Genomic DNA, 22,636 nt, shown 5'->3' with positions numbered 1-22,636 from the left:
GGGGATACATGGGCTGGGAATGACTTTATGGGAGCTGTGGCAGCCATGTTCATCCTTTCAGGTGAAGACCTAGAGACTCACCTTTATTCCTGACATAATTATGCTGCTGGACCGAAGTCAGTAAATGCTTACCACAAAACTTCTTGATAGACAATAAAGTGTAAGTCACCTTTGTTTACATTCTTGTTATCTGCAACCATTAGAACCCCTAGTTTATTCCTGCCTCTCCGTCTTTGCCTTGCTCTGGTACATTGGTCACCATTCTACCCTCTAACCATGTAGAACAACTTGCATTTCCCAAGGCACATATTATTTTTCTGCCTGGGTCCAGCAGCATCTTCTACATGAATGGTCTCCCCCTTCTTTGAGCCTCTGAAACTCTACTCACCTTTCATTTAATGAGATTTCACTTTATGGAATTTCTTTTATAAATCTTTCCTGTCCCCAGTATCCTCACCACCCACCACCCTAAATCCTCTATTGTACCTACTACAATCTGAGCAGAATATACCTTTTTGAGTGTTCTCTACGGTCAGGTCTTCTTTCTGTGTTCAGACATGCTATGCTCATTCCTACATTAGCCCTACTTCAGAAAGTAGTTTCAAGTCCCATCTTCACTGTTCCTTGCCAGCAATATGCTACGCCAACATCTCTGCATTTTTAGTTGCTTTTTGTCCTTCAGGTTTTAGTGTCAACCTCTGTAATGAACTTTAAGTTCAAAGAGAGCAAGATCAGGTTCCTCTGGTTCAGCATGGCATCCTCAACACCTCTGACACAGCCTTGACTTCAGTAGTTTCACAACAAATAATTAAAAATGAATGAACTGAACTCTAAATAGAAAGCTCTCCAATGCAAGTTACGGTATAGTACTCATCTACAGAGATTACAGAATCCAGCTAAATGTACTTATATCCTTTGGATGAAAGACACAAATATTCCACAAATGCTGAATGAATGCGATGGAGAGATGGATGATAGGCACAGAAGGTTTACTATTTTGTTTTTCCTCTGATGAAAAACACATGCTTATTTCTAGTGAAGAGTTTGCTTCTGAATAACAGGAGTGGCAACCCTTGTGAGGTCAACTCTTTGAAAAGTAGATTGTTATCTGTAAACTTAAGGCTTAACTTTTAGCAACCTTAAGCACATACTTATTAAAGTTAAGCAATCCTAGTAAGACTTTGTTCCCAGAATCTACAAATTGGAAACCTGAGAAATCAAGCCATTGATTGTTCTGAAGTTTAATGGGAGGTTCTGCAAAACTGTACTGCCCTTTCAAATATTTCTCTCCATAATCAAAATGAGAACACCAGTAAAATGTTTATGTCAATCATAACATGTCAATCCCATAACAGTGGGATTTAGAAGTGAAAATTGGGAAATAATAATTAGAAATTTGGCTTAAGCTAAAGTTAAATATAACTCTCTTTAAAAAGTTATCAATAGAATAATGTTCAAAAAGTCTGAATGTGAAACAGCAAAGTTTGAAACTTAATGAAAATCAAATACCAAGAGCAAGGAAGGCAAACAAAATCCTCAACATTTGCAGACATAACAACTGTGAAACAGGAAGTAATTCTGAGAATTTTTCAGCATTTTCTTCTTTGTACAACTTCCTCTAAATATAGTAATACTCCTTTCCATCAGTCAGTCTGACTCTATCTGCTTTCAAATGTTCACAAAGGAATTAAAGCAAGAAGCCATTGCTAACAAAAATGTCCTCTTTTTTCCCCTTTAAATTGCTTGTTTAAAACATTATGTTTTAGCGACTAAAAATAATCTTCCTCAAAACCCATATAAGTTTCAAGATAGGAACTTGAATCAAATACAGTTTCATTTTTTGGAAAGTGAAGATTTACACTGGTGAAATGTTTGGATGAAAATACATATTATTTTTAAGTACTAACATGTGTGTTGTAGAAAATGTTCTAGAAGATTGAGAAATGGAAAACTACTTCAGGGTAGGGCAGTCTCATGAATAAGGCTGGATTTATGAAGCTTTAGAATATTAAGAGGTTTGAGTAATCAGAGAGATAAGAGAAACTAGATGAGCTCTGAGAGCAATATACATGTTAGGAGAGGAAAGAGGTTTACAGCCCTATAGTAAATGGAACTGTATCACAGATTCAAACAGATCACTGAAGAAAAGAAGGAGATACTTTTTTTAAACCACTGGTGTTAGGATGTAAGGATGCTGACCGGATTTCAATGTCACCTTTGCTGACAGTGGGGAATCAGGTCATTAGAGGAGCATGTTTGTTAAGGCTGTTTGTTTGTTAAGCCTGTTTGTTGAGGCTCTTGGGGTCTGGCTAGTGAGACCAGATTGAAAAATGTAATAGACGTCACAGGGTGGTTTAGTATTTATTGCCTTTCTATTTCTTTTTGGCTCTAAATATACACATGTAAACAGCGCTTGGATTGTTTTCTTGAAGAGGTGCATCTTCTGGGATGCGTCCGATGACTGCTTTATGTGTCATTAAAATAGAGGAAGGGCGAGATGACCTTTCTATCCACTTAAGAGTTCTTTGCCATTTGAAGAGAAAATGAAATCTCTCATCTTACAGATTCAGTGGTGCTACCTACTGTCTGAGCCACTGGAGCAAAAGTATGCAGCAACTGAAAACATTTCTTCAAGTCACCGCAGCCCAGGTCAAGAGCTTTGCAGGGTAATTAACTCAGATCTGTTATTGTATTTAGTGCGTGGATTCCTTCAGCTTATTACTAAATGTGACATGGTATAAAAATGGGGAGGGGAAGTCGAATTTCAATCTGGAGAAAAATATTAAAAACAAAACAGAAACATACAAGCAAATGAGAGGGAATTTATAGTTCATAAAAATCTGGACTAACTTTCAAAGACATACTATATTGTTTTCAGTCTAGATATTTGTATATTGGAGGCTGTGACTGATCACTGAAAAAAAGAAAAATAAGAGTATTATGAAGCATAATTTTACTAGCATTATAGGTTAACCTTTCATGCTTTGCTTATATTGTAAATGATACTCATAATCACTGTAATGCATTTTCTGTATGAAGAGCTGAGCAAGCAACTTCATTTTCTACATATTTATAAATACATGATTATGTTCTATAAAATTAGACTATTTTCAAAAATAAGTGACACATTTTCTTACAGGATATTTTGTTAACTGAGCTTCTTTTATGTTTTTATTGGTCAGGCAAGATGAATTCGAGTTGCTTTGGCATAAATTTTAAATCTGAAACATACTTATTAACTTACAAGTTTCATGGGAGTCTATTTTGTTTATTTTGATCAAAAAAAGATATTATGTTTAAAAAGAAAATTAATAAATTTACATGCATAAAAATGAAATGTAATGGTTTAGTTCAGTCACTCAGTCGTGTCCGACTCTTTGCGACCCCATGAATCGCAGCACGCCAGGCCTGCCTGTCCACCACCAACTCCCAGAGTTTACCCAAACTCACGTCCATCGAGACAGTGAATGCCGTCCAGCCATCTCATCCTCTGTCGTCCCCTTCTCCTCCTGCCCCCAGTCCCTCCCAGCATCAGAGTCTTTTCCAATGAGTCAACTCTTCTCATGAGGTGGCCAAAGTACTGGAATTTCAGCTTTAGCATCATTCCTTCAAAGAACACCCAGCACTGATCTCCTTTAGAATGGACTAGTTGGATCTCCTTGCAGTCCAAGGGACTCTCAAGAGTCTTCTCCAACACCACAGTTCAAAAGCAGCAATTCTTCGGCTCTCAGCTTTCTTCACAGTCCAACTCTCACATCCATACATGACCACTGGAAAAACCATAGCCTTGACTAGATGGACCTTTGTTGGCAAAGCAATGTCTGCTTTTGAATATGTTGTCTAGGTTGGTCATAACTTTTCTTCCAAGGAGTAAGCATCTTCTAATTTCATGGCTGCAGTCACCATCTGCAGTGATTTGGGAGCCCGCAAAAATAGTCTGACACTGTTTCCACTGTTTCCCCATCTATTTCCCATGAAGTGATGGACCAGATGACATGATCTTCATTTTCTAAATGTTGAGCTTTAAGCCAACTTTTTCACTCTCCTCTTTCATTTTCATCAAGAGGCTTTTGAGTTCCTCTTCACTTTCTGCCATAAGGGTGGTGTCATCTGCACATCTGAGGTTATTGATATTTCTCCCAGCAATCTTGATTCCAGCTTGTGCTTCATCCAGCCCAGCATTTCTCCTGATGTACTCTGCATAGAAGTTAAATAAGCAGGGTGACAATATACAGCCTTGACATACTCCTTTTCCTATTTGGAACCAGTCTGTTGTTCCATGTCCAGTTTTAACTGTTGCTTCCTGACCTGCATATACGTTTCTCAAGAGGCAGGTCAGGTGGTCTGGTGTTCCCATCTCTTGAAGAATTTTCCAGAGTTTATTTAAAAAAAAAAAAAAAAAGGCTCTGGTTCCTCTGCCTTTTCTAAAACCAGCTTGAACGTCTGGAAGCTCACAGTTCACATATTGCTGAAGCCTGGCTTGGAAAATTTTGAGCATGACTTTACTAGTATGTGAGATGAGTGCAATTGTGCAATAGTTTGAGCATTCTTTGGCATTGCCTTTCTTTGGGATTGGAATGAAAACTGACCTTTTCCAGTCCCGTGGCCATGGCTGAGTTGTCCAAATTTGCTGGCATATTGAGTGCAGCACTTTCACAGCATCATCTTCCAGGATTTGAAATAGCTCAACTGGAGTTTCATCACCTCCTCTAGCTTTGTTCGTAGTGATGCTTTCTACGGCCCACTTGACTTCACATTCCAGGATGTCTGGCTCTAGGTGAGTGATCACACCATTATGATTATCTTGGTGGTGAAGATCTATTTTGTACAGTTCTTCTGTGTATTCTTGCCACCTCTTCTTAATATCTTCTGCTTCTGTTAGGTCCATACCACTTCTGTCCTTTATCGAGCCCATCTTTGCATGAAATATTCCCTTGGTATCTCTAATTTTCTTGAAGAAATCTCTAGTCTTTCCCATTCTGTTGTTTTCCTCTATTTCTTTGCATTGATCGCTGAGGAAGTCTTTCTTAAAGCTTTTAGAATCTAATGCAATTTCCATTTATTGGAAAGAAAGGATTCATACTGGTGACATGTTTACCCAGGAATACATAGCATTTTAAAAAACTAATGACTGTATTATTGTAAATGCTGTAGAAGTAGGTGGATTTCACATCTTCTATACATATTGGAATTACATTAAAGTTAGTTATTTTAACTCTTCATTGGTGTGCTCCTTTACTTTCTTCAACTTAAACTCAAATAATATTATTTCCTGATGCTTAAAATAGTGCTTGTGAAGATATTTAAAGAAAATCTGTTGCTTTTTTCTGTAGAAATCACGATGTGTCATGTCAAGTGAGAGGTTAAGATCACCAAAAGTGTACTATCCTCACTCCTGCCTCTCACTTCCTCAAACTTAACCGTAGCCCACCACTTACCTCTTTGTCTTTTTCACATCCTTCTGCCACTTTGGTTGTTAGAAGGAAGGAGGAAGAGTCAAAAAGAAAAGGATAAGATAGGAGTAAATCACAAGATCCAGGAAAGGTTAGGAAAGAATCTGGAGACATTTTCAACTCTTTATAAATGGAGGTGAAATAATTCGAAGCACCTACATTTATTTAATGACATCCATATTTGGGCTTCCCAGGTGATGCTAGTGGTACAGAACCTGCCTGCCAATGCAGGAGACATAAGAGATTCAGATTCGATTCCTGGGTTGGGAAGATCCTCTGGAGGAGGTTACGGCTACCCACTCCAGTATTCTTGCCTGGAGAATTCCATGGACAGAGGAGCCTGGAGAGCTATGGTCCATAGAGTCTCAAACGGTCTTAAAGAGTTGGGCACAACTGAAGCAACTTAGCATACAAGCACATACATAAGACAAGGAGAAAAAAGCTCCCATGTGCCAAAGTGGAGCATCAATTCCTACTCTTTTTCCTTTTCCCCTCCCATCCCCCAAACATGCTTCACAAACATCTTTCCATATTTCTGGGTTCAGACATAGAACTGCGCCCAAATCTACTTGAAGATGAAAATTAACCTTACAGAAACTAAACAAGGAGGTCTGATTTTGGCAAGACATATCTCTCCTTTGCTTTGTTCCCTCTCCTCACTCTGTTTTTTTCCAGGTAGCCTGAAATTTCAAGAGGGCCCTGGATGCATCTCAGCTGCCCTTCTCTGCCCTACTCTTCCAACAAGCCCCCAAATAAGATTCATCTCTATGTCATCCATCAATGAACTCCCCAACATGAATGAGTAACTAAATGAATTACCAAGTATTAATCTAGTAGTACTTTTTAAGAAAAGTCTTATGGAAATGTGTTAAAGAAATGGAGAAAATAAGAACAATGAGAACTTAGAGCACAAAGGCTGATAAAATGTAAGAAAATATTCGACTTTGAGAAAACTCTTAAATCCCAACATACTAGAGGTCACAAACTCTATCACACATGATTAGAATTATGGAGGGAGGAACTTTTATTCTGTATGGCAGAAGTCAGCAAACCATGACTTGTGTACCAAAACCAGCCCACTGCCAATTTCGGTAGATAACGTTTTATAGATAAATAGGTAGATAAAGTTTCACATTATTCTCTTCTTTACTATATTGACTGCTTTCATGCTTAATGGCAGGGTTGATGAAGATCATGTGGTCCACAAAGCCTAAAATATTTACTATCTGGCCTTTGTTAGAAAAAGTTTGCTGACCCCTGCTCTATAGGAATAATGACATTGAAAATTATGGCAAATCTTTTACCTTATTTCTTCTCCTTTATTTTTCTTTCCAACTTCCTTCTTTAAGTGTAAGACAGAGCAATGTAGACTCAGCCAGGAAATCTTACTTTAAAAACTGAAAGAAATGAATCATGGTCATCTTGAAACATCTTCAATTTCTGCTGCCTCTACATTATAGACATAATTGAATGAGAGTTTGTAGTGATCCTCTTGCTTTGGTTATGTAACTCCAAATCAATTCTTATTTGGCCTCCTCTAATCACTTCTAATGACTGATCATTGAACATACTGGGAATTCTTAATACAGTGCAGAGAAATGCATATTTTCTTCTTATCTTATACCACTAATGGATCATGTGTATAAAAAAGGAGGTATAGACATTTACAGTTAATAAATATATTCTTGATGTTACACAAAATGTAACAAAAGACCTGGGTCATCATTATTTTGATTGAACTTTAAAATCACAAAGTGGACAACACTTTTAGAACATTAAACTTTCTAGTACATCAGTGTAGCCGGTTCCCCATCTTTGCATTTCCCAGAGCATGTTTCCCAGAAATTGTTTTATGTAAGTAGATTAAGAGAGAAAAGGATAAGCTTAGGAAAGGCAGAGTTAAATGAATGTCCTTGTTGCAGGACCTCTCGGAGCATTTCATATGAAAATACTCATAGTTAATTGCAAAGAGAGAATAGGGCATGCTTTTCCCTTTAATTCATTTCTTTGTTCATATATTCAATAAATATTTCTTGAGTTTCTATTCTCTGCCAAGCACTGTTCCAAGCATTAAGAATAGAGCATTTCAAAAAGTTCAAGGGTTATGAAGATTTGGACTATATCAGAGGTTTAGAAAGTCTTGGAAAGAATTCACAAAGGAAAAGAATTGTGAAGGTGAGTGAAGTTATGACTGAAAAGCTTTGTAGAGGAGGATTCTAGTAACTAGAAATTCATGACTAGCAGATGCATCTAGAATGTGATTGATGGTGGTTTAGTGGTTCAGTTCCTAAATGGTGTCCAACTGTTTGTGACTCCATGGACTGTAGGCCCCAGTTTCCTCTGTCCATAGGATTTGCCAGGCAAGGATACGGCAGTGGGTTTGTGTATCCTCCTCCAGGGATCTTCCCGTCCCAGGGATTGAACCTGCGTCTCCTATTTGACAGGAAGATTCTTGACTACTGAGCCACCTGGGAAGCCCCTGCATGTGGTTATCACATACTTACTCAATTTAACTGAATTACATGGAATGAGACAATTGCAAGAGCATAACGAAATCCTCTGCTTTGAAATGGCACCTTGTGTATGTTGTCAATTTGTACATGTACAAGTTCACACACGTGTGCACACCATACACCAAAGTGCTGAAATACACTTCATTTTGGGGCCAAGGATTGATAAATGGAATTCCACCTCTTTCTCTGCTTATAATATTGAATTCATGTTTGTGTGCCTGGTAAGCAGATCTGCAAGCTAAACTAACTCTCACCAAATAGACTGGTAAAGAAAAAAAGCTTTATTCAGGGAAGCTGCAAATGGAAAATAATGCGTATAACATAGACCGAAGCAAAAGACAAGAAAATGGTAGAGCAAATATTTGCTGTTCCTTGTAGAAACTCTTCCTCAGTCATATCACAAGGTAATGATGATGACATAGTGATATGTGGCAAGGTGTCAGCCACAAAGCTGAAATTATGTAGGAGACCATTGAATAGAAATTGTATCCACCATTGTTAATAAAAAATTCACATTCTAAGTATATGCTTTGTCTTTTACATCAGCTAATGAGGTTTAGAAGACAACTTGATAGTGAATGTTTAAAATTTGGGCATTAAAAGCTATTTTTAATGACAACCAAAAGGATTTTGCTTTTGTACAATTTAAAGGAAAATAAATAATAACTCATAACAGATTTATCTCATCCACATGAAATTTCATATTTGTGCATAATAATTTTCCTTAGAATTGGACATGTTTATAATTTATAAATAAATTGGAAAATTATACGTATTAAAGATATATGCTAAGCATACTGTCAAAGATTGGATGAGCAATTAACAAGGTTTGAAAACACTCCCTGGTAGATGGCAATTTTAGGCAAGTAATACATTTATTGTGTATATATTTCCTCTTTTACTTTTCAAGAGTTGAGCTGATTAACTCACCCTTGTTTAGCACTATTCATTTTTAGATTCCTCCAGATGTTTGAAATATTTTGAATAAACTGAGGAAAATATAGCCAGCCAGTTGTAAGATTATTAAACATCTAATGCTTTTTGTTAGAAATCAAGTCATTTGTTAAGCCCCAGATTTTTTTAAAAAAAGGTTTTCTCTTCAAATTAGAATGAATAAAATTCTAGATCTTGTAAGACATAAAACCATTAAAGCACTTTAGCAAGCTGGGTTTTCCATTAACTCCTTTCAGATTCTTTCAGTCCTGCACAATAACCCAAGTTTCATGTAAAAGAGTGATTTACCACTAATCAGCAGTTCCAATGACAACGAAGATGTGTTTATATGTTCTAAAAATAGCTTAATTAGATGGTACTCTAAGATTTGCCACATGACACTAGCTAATAAAATTATTTTAAATCATGTGTTGAACTACTGGGCTTCATTTACTGAAAATTAGAACAATTTATATTATAGGATAAATAATCAGCTATTTACCAAAGCTCCTGGAAGAATTTCCTTTGGCATGACCATTGCAAAGGTCAAAATGTGGTGAAGTATATAAGAAGACTTCCTTGAAAGTATTAATCACACATCCTAAATATTAATAAATAGACACCCCCTCCCCCATTAGTGCAGTCTAGGGTCTAAAATAGCAGTGACAAAGGCTGTTGATTTGCCCCATGGATGTGTATCTGTAGCTGTTAGGAGCACAGCCTAACCAGGGTTTATTGGCTGTAAGATCCCAAGTTACTTAAACCACCATGCTTGCATTTCCTTATCCTTGAAGTGGAAACAATAATAAAATCTTTTTTATATAGCTGTTGTGAAATGATTAAACAAAAAGAAAAAAAAATTTCCTGGCAAAGGGTAAAAACCTTGGTTTACATTGATGTTACCACATCTGGAAGTTTCTTCATCTCTGCTAATACACAATTAAGCCCAAATACTAAGTATGAGAGCATAATTTAACTGGTTATGTTTACCGCAAAATTAAATTCACTGCTTGATAAAATTAAATCCTCTACTTGATAAAAACCTTTCTTTGTATTCTATTTGCATCAGTCTTGGTGGCTCAGAGGTTAAAGCGTCTGCCTCCAATGCAGGAGACCAGGGTTTGATCCCTGGTAAATTATGCTCTCATACTTAGTATTTGGGCTTAATTGTGTATTAGCAGAGATGAAGAAACTTCCAGATGTGGTAACATCAATGTAAACCAAGGTTTTTACCCTTTGCCAGGAAATATTTTTAAATATATAATAAATAAAATTTCTTTGAATTGATGTGATACTTCCCCTAAATCCCTCCTATACTGACTGGTGACTAAAATGATTTATAGCCAGTGTCATGATCATGTGTGAAAAAGATCTTCCAGTTAAGACATTTTAAAATAATTAATGATGATTGCCAAAATTGGAGCTGCCTTCAGGGCCAGCTGTGATAGCTCACGTCTTCATTTTTTTTTGTTTGTATTCTAAACTGACGTCATAATTTAAAACATGAAGTTGAAATAAACAAGGTCAGGATGTAGATGCTGGGCCTCATGTTTCTTGCTTGGACTGAAATTACTGAAATTTTTTACTACATAAAAAATTACATTACTGAAAATACATGAATAAATAATATATCAACTCTTAAGTAACAGAAAAATGTATTGATTCAAACTGATAATGAACTTTAAAGCCAAAATATCATCAAAGAATAGCATTTATGAAAATACAGATAACCCCTTGAAAGTCCAAGTCAATTCAATTCAACCAACGTGCCTCAAGAGTCTGTTGGATCCTGAGCATTTTACCAGCTTTGTGCAGTATTTTAAAGCTGGTGGAAGCAGCTCTATTAGCCAAGCTGAAGGACCTAGTGGCAACATTTTTGTAAATCTTTCCTTGTCACTGATGCTTCTGCTCCACTTTGTGCATGTATGTGCTTGTGTCTGACTTTTTTTTTTCCTTCTATCTTCTTTTCATAGTCAAAAATGAGAACTGGCCTGTTTAAGGTATTTTCCCTGAGAACTGTGCCTCCTTACTAATGTGCAGGAAAACACTGACCTTGAATACCACACTGATAGATGACAAAAAAAAAAAGGTCAGCACGTGTCCTTCTTCTAGACTTTTACCTCAATATGGATCAATTATTGGTGTCCAACTGAGAAATCTAGGGTTCTACAGGATCAGGTGTAGTAATTTTCCAGGAATACTAGTATAGTAATAGAAAGTATAACAGGGTTCCTGGGCTTCCCAGGTGGCTGAATAGTAATGAATTCACCCACAATGCAGGAAACGCAGGCTCCATCCCTGGGTGAGGAGGATCCTCTGGAGGAGGAAATGGCAACCTGCTCCAGTATTCTTGCCTGGGAAATCCCATGGACAGCGGAGCCTGGTGGGCTATAGTCCATGGGGCTGCAAAAGAGTCAGACATGATTTAGTGACTAAACAGCAACAACACACAGAGTTCCTACTGAAATATAGCTTTGATTCTATTTGTCCTTTAGTTTATACAGAAGGAGATCAAGCCATACCTGTAGTTTCAGGCCCAGGTGAGGCTAAGATTACCACTCAGTGGTACCATTGCACGCTTTCACACTCTCTTTAACCCAGCCTACCGATGGTTTCTGAGCTAGGTTCTGTGCTTCATCACATAGTTTCTCCCTTCTTTAATATACCTTGTGCTTGTGTGCGTACCAAGTCGCTTCAGTTTTGTCTAGCTCTGTGCAATCCTATAGACTGTAGCCTGCCAGTATTATCTATCCATGGGATTCTCCAAGCAAGAATACAGGAGTCGGTTGACATGCCCTCCTCCAGGGGATCTTCCCAACCCAGGGATCGAACCTATGTCTGTTATGTCTCCTGCATTGGGAGGCATGTTCTTTACGACTAATGTGCCACCTGGGAAGCCCCTTTAATATAAATCAGATAAAGCCAATTCTGGTTAATAAAGTCCACTCCCTTTGTCAGATATAACAACTTAGTTTTGATTTTCTAGCAGTTGAACACATCATATTTTGAAGGAATCTCACATTAGCGTGAATTACAGCAGGAGGCTGGATGCTGTCTCTTCTAGAGAATATATAAGAAGGTCATCCCCACCTCCGTCTCACTGGCCAGTAGCTGTGGAACAAGGGAGTAACCTATGTTCTGCTACCCAAATGTTCCTACTTATAATTTGTATCCTGAGTAAGTAATATTAAATAAAGAGGCCAATTAGATACTGTACACTGTGGCATTGTAGTTCAGTGACCAATATCAAGTAACTAGCAGGAACACTTCTGGAGTGCTCCCACCCTTGTAATGACACTGTTTTGTCTTATATTTGATATTTCCTTGCTGATTCCTTTCGTCCAGCTCTTCTTGGTTACAGACAGCTTTTTGAAACTGTTTACGGCATTATTACCTGTTCTATGAGAATCTGCGACATTCTTCCTTTTTGACTTAAATGTCACCCATCAGAATTTAGTCTTTACTTGTTTATGTAAACTTATTTCTAACTATGTGCTGTGCTGTGCTTAGTCACTCAGTCATGTCTGACTCTGTGACTCAATAGACTATAATCCGCCAGGCTCCTCTGTCCACGGGGATATACTAGAGTGGGTTGCCATGGGTTCCTCCTCCAGGGAGTCTTCCCAACCCAGGGATTGAACCCAGGTACCCCACACTGCAGGCAGATTCCTTACCAGCTGAGCTACCAGGGAAGCCCATTCCTAACTATGGTGGTGGTGGTTTAGTCGCTAAGTTGTGTCTGACTCTTGTGACCCCACAGACTGTAGCCTTCTAGGTTCCTCTGTCCAAGAGATTTTCCAGGCAAGAATAATGGAGTGGGTTGCCATTTTCTTCTCCAGGGGATCTTCCCAGGAATCAAACCCAGGTCTCCTGCATTGCAGGCAGATTCTTTCCCAACTGAGCTACAAGGTAAGCCCATTCCCAACTATTCCCTTCAACAAAAACCATACTATAATCAGACTGCTTGTCATCCTCCCAAAACTTTCTTATAACAAATGACTTTTTCTCTCTCCCTCTGCCAAGCTACCTCTTGAAATTTCTTCCACTCTTGAAGTTCACTTTTGTGTGAATTCAGCCCTCTCAAATTTGGAATGACCAGTATGCTATAATGGAAGAGAGCCATTGCCTTGAACCCATGCCAATGACATTCTATTACACTTGATTTGAACTCTGTAGTTCATTTATTCCAGAGTAATGTTTCAATTTATCTAAGGTGGAGCAATTCAAAAGTTATGAAAAAAAACTGAATGCACTCATCCAATCCATGTTACTTCATGTTTCTCTAGAGGTGACATAAGTAAAGAATTCTTTGTGAAGTAGTAATGTTCAGTGTATCAAATTTTAATTTTATAAAGTTAAATAACTCATAGTAGGCACTCATTAAGCACCTGAGGTTATAGAAACCTCAAAAGCAAAAAGAGATGAGATGTTTTTCTTTTCAGATGACTTGAATAAATTCAATTAACAGTTCACAAGTATTTAACATATTTTTCAGTTTTCTGTTGACCTGAGGTCTGATCACTCATGTTCAGAAGAGAAATCTAACAGGAAATGTCAGTCTATTCTATGAGCACCTATGATATAGTTTCAGTAAGTTCTTTTGTGACTCCAATCAACCAGAGTCATTTTCTATTTTTTGTAACCAGAAAACCTAAACTGGGTTTTTGCCCTGGGTTCTATTCAAAAACCACCTACCCTTGTATTTCATAGAGAATCAAATCCACAGTAATCAGTTTGACTTTTAAAACCACCACATATGCCTGAAAAAATAATATAGTCATTTAAGGCAGCACTGTAAGATCTGACAAGGCAACTAGAAATCCAAAAACTGTTTCCAATAATTAGTATTGTCAATCTTCTCTTACAGAACTTTTGTTATGATTCTTGGAGCTAATTGACAGCAAGCCTTGACGACCTTAGGGGGAGGAAGAGATAAATTAGACTAGAGCAAGAAAAAAGAAGTATGATCCAAATAGGTATATCAGGCTATCATTTTAAAGTCATTGGTATGTCTAAGACTTGAAAAGTGCAATCTCTTAGAAAACTGATTTTCAGTAATAAAAGTTATTTGGTTGAAGAACAAAGTTTTGGCTCTGTGTTGAGCATAGCTCATTTGCCAACTACCAGCTCCCCCCAGGATGTGATCATTAAGTTGTACTGTGCTTTTGGAAAGCAGTGTTGGGGACCCTTGTCAGAAAACTAGTTATCATATAGTGCCTGTTACCTTAGTTATTTGCTTCACAGATTAAAGAAAACAACTTAAATCTAATAGCCCTGCCTCATCATTCTTCTCTAGCCTACAAACCCGCAAAACTTCATTCCAGGCAGTAAGAGACGAATATTAGACATGTATTGGGTAGGAAAATGTGATAAGTATGTAATGTAGATTATTAGGTTGGCTTTCATCCCTTCTTTTTGTATTGATTTTCATGGAATAGAAATCTGATGTTAAAATATTCTAATTTGGGGAAAAGTTATTATAGCCCTCCTACCTACTGCTTATCTGTCTTAATGGGAAGGTAAATTGTTTCAGATTTAACTGTTGCAGATTAAAATATCTTTGTGTGATTACCTAGCTGCAATGCAGTTGTTCCAGATGAGTTTTAACCCAGCAAAATAATTTATTTACATGAAATTTTATGCTAAAGAATTTTACATAAAAAATAACAGTGGACATTTTTGCCACAAATTGGACATCAAGGATCTCCATTCTGGATAAATAAGCTATGGTACATATACACGATGGGATATTCAGTACAGTTCAGTTCAGTTGCCCAGTCATGTCTGACTCTTTGCGACCCCATGAACTGCAGCACGCCAGGCCTCCCTGTCCATCACCAACTCCTGGAGTTCACTCAAACTCATGTCCATCAAGTCGGTGATGCTATCCAGTCATCTCATCCTCTCTCGTCCCCTTTTCCTCCTGACCCCAATCCCTCCCAGCATCACAGTCTTTACCAATGGGTCAACTCTTCGCATGAGGTGGCCAAAGTACTGGAGTTTCAGCTTCAGCATCATTCCTTCAAAGAACACCCAGCACTGATCTCCTTCAGAACGGACTGGTTGATCTCCTTGCAGTCCAAGGGACTCTCAAGAGTCTTCTCCAACCCCACAGTTCAAAAGCATCAATTCTTCAGCACTCTGCTTTCTTCACAGTCCAACTCTCACATCCATACATGACCACTGGAAAAATCATAGCCTTAACTAGACAGACTTTGCTGGCAAAGTAATGTCTCTGTTTTTGAATATGCTATCTAGGTTGGTCATAACTTTCCTTCCAAGGAGTAAGCGTCTTTTAATTTCATGGCTGCAATCATCATCTGCAGTGATTTTGGAGCCCCCCAAAATAAAGTCTGACACTGTTTCCACTGTTTCCCCATCTATTTCGCATGAAGTGATGGGGCCGGATGCCATGATCTTCGTTTTCTGAATGTTGAGCTTTAAGCCAACTTTTTCACTCTCCTCTTTCACTTTCATCAAGAGGCTTTTGAGTTCCTCTTCACTTTCTGCCATAAGGGTGGTGTCATCTGCATATCTGAGGTTATTGATATTTCTCCCGGCAATCCTGATTCCAGCTTGTGCTTCTTCCAGCCCAGCGTTTCTCATGATGTACTCTGCATAGAAGTTAGATTAGCAGGGTGACAATATACAGCCTTGATGTTCTCCTCTTCCCATTTGGAACCACTCTATTGTTCCATGTCCAGTTCTAACTGTTGCTTCCTGACCTGCATGTATGTTTCTCAAGAGGCAGGTCAGGTGGTCTTGTATTCCCATCTCTTTCAGAATTTTCCACAGTTTATTGTGATCCACACAGTCAAAGGCTTTGGCATAGTCAATAAAGCAGAAATAGATGTTTTTCTGGAACTCTCTTGCTTTTTCCATGATCCAGCGGATGTTGGCAATTTGATCTCTGGTTCCTCTGCCTTTTCTAAAACGAGCTTGAACATCTGGAAGTTCACGGTTCACGTATTGCTGAAGCCTGGCTTGGAGAATTTTGAGCATTACTTTACTAGCATGCGAGATGAGTGCAATTGTGCAGTAGTTTGAGCATTCTTTGGCATTGCCTTTCTCTGGGATTGGAATGAAAACTGACATTTTTCAGTCCTGTGGCCACTGCTGAGTTTTCCAAATTTGCTGCCATATTGAGTGCAGCACTTTCACAGCATCATCTTTCAGGATTTGAAACAGCTCAACTGGCATTCCATCACCTCCGCTAGCTTTAGGGATATTACTCAGCTATAAAAAGGAACACACTTGAGTCAGTTCTAATGAGGTGGATAAACCTAGAGGCTATTATACAGAATGAAGTAAGTCAGAAAGAGAAAAACAAATATCATATATTAAAACATATATATGGAATCTAGAAAGATGATACCACTTGCAGGGCAGCAAAGGAGTCCCAGACAAAAAGAACAGACTTGTGGATACAGTTGGGGAAGGAGCTGCTGCTGCTGCTGCTGCTAAGTCACCTCAGTTGTGTCCGACTCTGTGCGACCCCATAGATGACACCCCACTAGGCTCCGCCATCCCTGGGATTCTTCAGGCAAGAACACTGGAGTGTGTTGCCATTTCCTTCTCCAATGCATGAAAGTGAAAGGTGAAAGTGAAGTCACTCAGTTGTGTCTGACTCTTGGCGAGCCCATGGACTGCAGCCCACCAGGCTCCTCTGCCTGTGGGATTTTCCAGGCAAGAGTATTGGAGTGGGGTGCCATCGCCTAGGGAAAGGAGAGGGTGGGACAAATGAAGACAATAGCATGGAAACATATATTACTATATGTAAAATAGATGGCCAGTGGAAATTTGCTGTATATTGCAGGGAACCGAAAGTCGGTGCTCTATGACAACTGAGAGGGGTGTGATGGGGTGGAAGGTGGCAGGGAGATTCAAGAGGGAGGGGACATATGTATACCTATGGCCGATTCATGTTGCTGTATGGCAGAAACTATCACAATATTGTTAAGTAATTATCTTCTAATTAAAATTAAAAAGAAAAGTTTTTAAAAAAGGATCTCCGTTCTGCACCATCTCAACCTGTCCTTTTCCATAACCCTACTCCCTCTTCCATGAAGATCAAGGGGGTCTGGGAGTTTCAGGGCTCAGATGTCTGATTTTGAACTAAATGTCCTGGCATTGAAAATACTATTAAACTAACTTTATTATCATATGATGAGATATAGGCATGTAAACAGTGAAGATGTTGTAAAGATATGTTTTATATGGATTTTTATAAATCCATGTGGTTTTTTATTATTTCTTCCAATTTTTTCTTTATTTTTTTTTTTTTTACCAAATTTGTCTGGCCTTTTTGTTGAAACCATCTGGAACTCTTGCTGAGATCATAGCTGAAAGCTCCCATGAAGTTAGGAAAAAGCAAGAAATCACAGGAGTGGCACATCCGGGCTGATTACTGGCCATATGACCTTTGGATTTGTCCTCTTCCTTTCTGAAGAAACAGAGTTTGGCTAGAAGAATCAACAGTTTCCAAAATTTTGTTATGATACGGATCACCTGAGGTATTTGTACTTGCTCAAAGTGCAAATTCTCCAATTCATTCCAAACCCACTCAATCCAAATTCTCAGGGGAGGGCTGGGAGGCATGCCTTTGACCAAACTTCCAGGTGATTCTTATCTTTCAAAAGATGGAAACAAGAAATGAATGACCCCAACAGCCGTTCTAATTCAGAAGTTTCACTATTTCCTTCATATTCCTTGGCTAATAAAATATTTTAATTGAAGCTATGGAGCATGGATGGAGATGGTGGAAAGAAGAAAAAATTATTCCTTATATATAAAAAATGATATTGAATTTGGGATTTTCTGTGAAATATTAAAAGAACTTTATAATACTGAGTAACTAGAAGTTAGATTTTTATCCGAACCTCATACTTTTCTTATTTTTTCCTTTTTTATTATGGGTTGCGCTGTTTTTTTCTTGCTGTTGTTAGAGGTTTTTTCCTCTAAGCATCTGTGCTTTTAAAGTCTGATTATTTATCCTTATAAATCTCTAAAAAGGATGCTACAATCTGTCTTTTAAGAACCATGTTACAGATTTTCTGCAGACTTTTGGCATAAATTTTCCCCTAATTAACAATAAGGTTGAATGAACTTCTCAAACCAAGACAGGGCATTTGCAGGCTTTAATCACTTTAGCAAACATTTACTGTGCACAGTCAAGGTGACAACTTAATCTCAGTCAATTAGAGGATTCCATCTATGTTTTCTATGTTCTCATCAGGTTTGAATCTTGCAGGGGTTAAGCAATGAATGTCTATTTGGCTCTAAAAGGGCTTCCCTGGTAGCTCAGCTGGTAAAGAATCCAGGAGACCTCAGTTCTATTCCTGAATCAGGAAGATCCACTGGAGAAGGGACAGGCTACTCACTCCAGTATTCTGGCCTGGAGAATTCCATGGAATATACAACCCATGGGCTTGCAAAGAGTAGGACACAACTGAGTGACTTTCACTTTCGCTTTGGTTCTAAAAGATATCAATTCCCATGAGCATTTATGGAGGCATCCATTGGCTTATTTGAAGTTTAGCCATCAGTCCTCAGGCATTACCAGTAACTTCTTTTGTTTGTTACTGTTGTTCAGTTACCCAGTTGTGTCCGACTCTTTGTGTCCCCATGGACTGTAGCACTCCAGTCTCCTCTGTCCATGGGATTTCCCAGGTAAGGATATTGGAGTGGGTTGCCATTTCCTTTGGGGTCCCCCAAAAGCTGACTGCTATTTTCCTTCTTTCTCCTCTACCACTCCTGGAAGGATCAGCAACTCAGGCTCCTGGGTCCCAGGAAATCTCTGAAAACATGTCTGAGGTCCACATGACTAGATGCCTACATAACCTACAGTCACTGCATCTTTGGATTCTTGCTCCTTTTTCTTGAATGCCTACCTCAGAAGTAATGGAAAGATTCCTTTTATTCTCAAAGCCCACAAAATCATCTGGGATTTTACTAAAAAGCTATCTTGGAATGTTGTTTTGTATTTAACATCAGTTTCAAAAGCTACCTGATGTATGGATACAATGTATTACATTCTCCTTTATTTGTAACATGTGATGGACATCAGTATATACTTTTTCTACTTAAATCTTAATTGCAACAAATACTTTTCAAACACTTCTTTTCTGAAAAGGATAACTAAATAGTTATTGCCATGTGAACATGAATGACTAATTTGTTAAATAGATTCTTTAAAGCTTCACTTTAGACACTTCAATTATTTCATCGGAGTTTAAAGGTGTGCTCAGTTGTGGTGGACTCTGTGTGGCCCTATGGACTGTAGCCCACCAGGATCCTCTGTCCATGGGATTTCCCAGGCAAGAATACTGGAGGAGGTTGCCATTTCCTCCTCCAGGGGATCTTCTTGACCCAGGATCGAAACTGCATCCCCAGCATCTCCTGCATTGGCTGGTAGATTCTTTACCATTGAGCCACCTGGCAAGCCCTAGTCTGAAGGTAGCAAACAGTTACATGCTGGAGGGATAAAAATCTAAGGATTAATCAGTTGGTTTAGCTCAAAGTATTTGTGTAAAATGGCTTCAGGATACAGAGATGAGAAATGAACACAGAAACTGAATGTGCAAGTCAGTTTAAAAACCATTTAAATAATATCTTTGTTCACCTATAAAAATGTCAGTGGCATTCTGAAAAAAAAATCAAAATGTTGCATCATTCACTCCATGACTCATTTTCCATTTTTTTTTTAATTTTATTTTTATTTTTTATTTTTTTAATTTTTTTAATTTTTTTTTATTTTTTTTTTAATTTTAAAATCTTTAATTCTTACATGCGTTCCCAAACATGAACCCCCCTCCCACCTCCCTCCCCACAACATCTCTCTGGGTCATCCCCATGCACCTGCCCCAAGCAAGCTGCACCCTACGTCAGACATGGACTGGCGATTCAATTCTTACATGACAGTATATATGTTAGAATTCCCATTCTCCCAAATCATCCCACCCTCTCCCTCTCCCTCTGAGTCCAAAAGTCCGTTATACACATCTGTGTCTTTTTTCCTGTCTTGCATACAGGGTCGTCATTGCCATCTTCCTAAATTCCATATATATGTGTTAGTATACTGTATTGGTGTTTTTCTTTCTGGCTTACTTCACTCTGTATAATTGGCTCCAGTTTCATCCATCTCATCAGAACTGATTCAAATGAATTCTTTTTAACGGCTGAGTAATACTCCATTGTGTATATTTTTTAAATTTATTACTTTGCTCATGTTATTTGTCTTTTTATAGGGATTCAGTCTGTTTCCCATGATTTGGGAAGAGTTTTCTTTAATCTGCTTCATTTCTTAGAGAAACTCCTGATTTTTTTTAAAAAAATTATCTTTTATTTCATATCTTACATCTTGTTTGTGATACTAAAGACATCACATTTTTAACTGAACTAGGCAACAGAATGAGAGAAACAAAATGTCACGTAGCAAAAATCAGTAGTTTTCATTTTCTATCTTTCCCTTTCGTGTTCCCCACATGTTGAAGTAGACGTACTTCTAACACCATGTATTCTATTTTTTAACATAATGTTAAAATGTAAATGCTCTTTCATATTAATGCCTCGGCTTTAAAATTATGTTCTTAATGCCTATATAACATGTCAAGTGTTGCTTTACCATACTTTAGTCCCCAAATTTCTAGACAGTTAAAATACCCATAGCTTTTTATATTAGGAAAAAAACTTTGTAATAAGAAACTTATGTATATATTTTAGGCAAAACTGAAGGAGATAATATTCCTGGTTTAAAGGGAGCTAAGAAAATGAAGATCATGGCATCTAGTCCCATCACTTCATGGGAAATAGATGGGGAAACAGTGGAAAGTGTCAGACTTTATTTTGGGGGGCTCTAAAATCACTGCAGATGGTGACTGCAGCCATGAAATTAAAAGACGCTTACTCCTTGGAAGAAAAGTTATGACCAACCTAGATAGCATATTCAAAAGCAGACACATTACTTTGCCGACTAAGGTCCATCTAGTCAAGGCTATGGTTTTTCCAGTAGTCATGTATGGATGTGAGAGTTGGACTGTGAAGAAGGCTGAGCGTCGAAGAATTGCTGCTTTTGAACTGTGGTGTTGGAGAAGACTCTTGAGAGTTCCTTGGACTGCAAGGAGATCCAACCTGTCCATTCTGAAGGAGATCAGTCCTGGGATTTCTTTGGAAGGAATGATGCTGAAGCTGAAACTCCAGTACTTTGGCCACCTCATGCGAAGAGCTGACTCATTGGAAAAGACTGTGATGCTGGGAGGGATTGAGGGCAGGAGGAGAAGGGGACGACAGAGGATGAGATGGCTGGATGGCATCACTGACTCGATGGATGTGAGTCTGAGTGAACTCAGGGAGTTGGTGATGGACGGGGAGGCCTGGCATGCTGCAATTCATGGGGTCGCAAAGAGTCGGACATGACTGAGCGACTGAACTGAACTGAACTGAACTGAACTGAAACATTTTTAGGGCTTAATGTAAAGCTTTTAAGGGCTTAATGGCTTTACAATTAATCACATATTTCAAAGTATAACAATTTCAAGATATTAAGCAGGTATTTTGCATGACTTTCATAGTTACAAAATGGTTTCATTGTTTAACTTTCATTTATTTGATAACTATCCACAAAAGAAACTAATGGTATCTCCTGCTGCATAAATTGATATTGACGTCTTATAGATATCAGTATAAACATTCTGACATAAAAAGGTGAAATACTTAATAGCATTAAAGGAGTATTAAAACAGCCTCATGTATTGTAAATAAATGTTATAAAAGTATATTAATGATTTTTTTGCTTTGAACTCATCCTTACCTTCTATTTACATTTTTCTATGCAGTTTTCTAGTTAAACTTAAAAAGATGATATTTGGAGATATAACTGCTTTTACCTAAAATTCATCCATGAACTTTTCTGTTATAACATCCTTTCTAAGTGCTGAGAGACGTTAAGGTGATAAGGTTGATATAATTAATATGTAATTATAACGCTATTGGGGTTAGATACCAAAATCTTACTGTCCATCACCTTAAATGTTAACATATTAGTTTGGCCTTTATGTTTATTTTTAATAAATTCTGTACCTCACAAATTGCCTTTCAATATCGGAAAGTTAAGCTGTCATGTCAGAATTAGATTGGCTTGACTGCCTAATTAAATACTGATTCATCTGGAAAAATGTTCTCCTGTTCTCACATTTCATTCTAATATCCAATCAAATTCAGAGTGACCCCTAAATGGCCTGAACTTTAGAGCAAGGGCAAACAGATTCCAACTCTTTCCTGTACTCCTGTTTAGTCACTTCTTGATCTGAGAAAAGCAAGGCCAACTTTGTATAAACTGGAAGACTTAAATGGGGAGAGAGAGGGGGCACCCCCAAATGGGAAAAGGCCTATCCTGACGTGACTCACAATGGAGAGTCAGAATGCACCCCTGTCCACTCCCTCAGTGGTCCCCATTCTTTCCAGAACTGTCACAATGCACTGGAAAGAAGGAGAGAATGGTGACTGCCTCCTCTAAACATTCTTCCCTGATGACATCACGCAGAAAGTGGGAGGCAGCTGGAATTGACATGAAAGGGCACTAAGTCAGAACTCGAACCCTATGTCTGCTCTTCACTCGCTGTGTGGGGTAAGAAAGGCCACTACACTTCTCTGGGATGAAGTTTCTCCCTCCGAGAAATAAAGGAGCTGGTCGATATGAGCAAAAAGATGTCTCATGGTTCTATATTTCTGAGATTCGCT

At 38.2% G+C, this 22,636-nt stretch overlaps 1 long non-coding RNA gene across 1 annotated transcript; it reads right to left on the bottom strand.

Moving 5' to 3' along the window:
- Nucleotides 17,084-22,291, bottom strand: LOC106502324. The gene is made up of 2 exons (XR_001295886.2): nucleotides 22,169-22,291; nucleotides 17,084-17,361 (listed from the first exon to the last, which is right to left on the bottom strand). It is a non-coding gene; the product is annotated as an uncharacterized LOC106502324 (long non-coding RNA).

This window comes from Capra hircus, chromosome 1 (assembly GCF_001704415.2).
Source record: "Capra hircus breed San Clemente chromosome 1, ASM170441v1, whole genome shotgun sequence".
In the NCBI taxonomy this organism is placed as follows: domain Eukaryota; kingdom Metazoa; phylum Chordata; class Mammalia; order Artiodactyla; family Bovidae; genus Capra; species Capra hircus.
The sequence above is the reverse complement of the archived record's forward strand: the minus strand, read 5'-3'. Positions and strand labels throughout refer to the sequence as shown.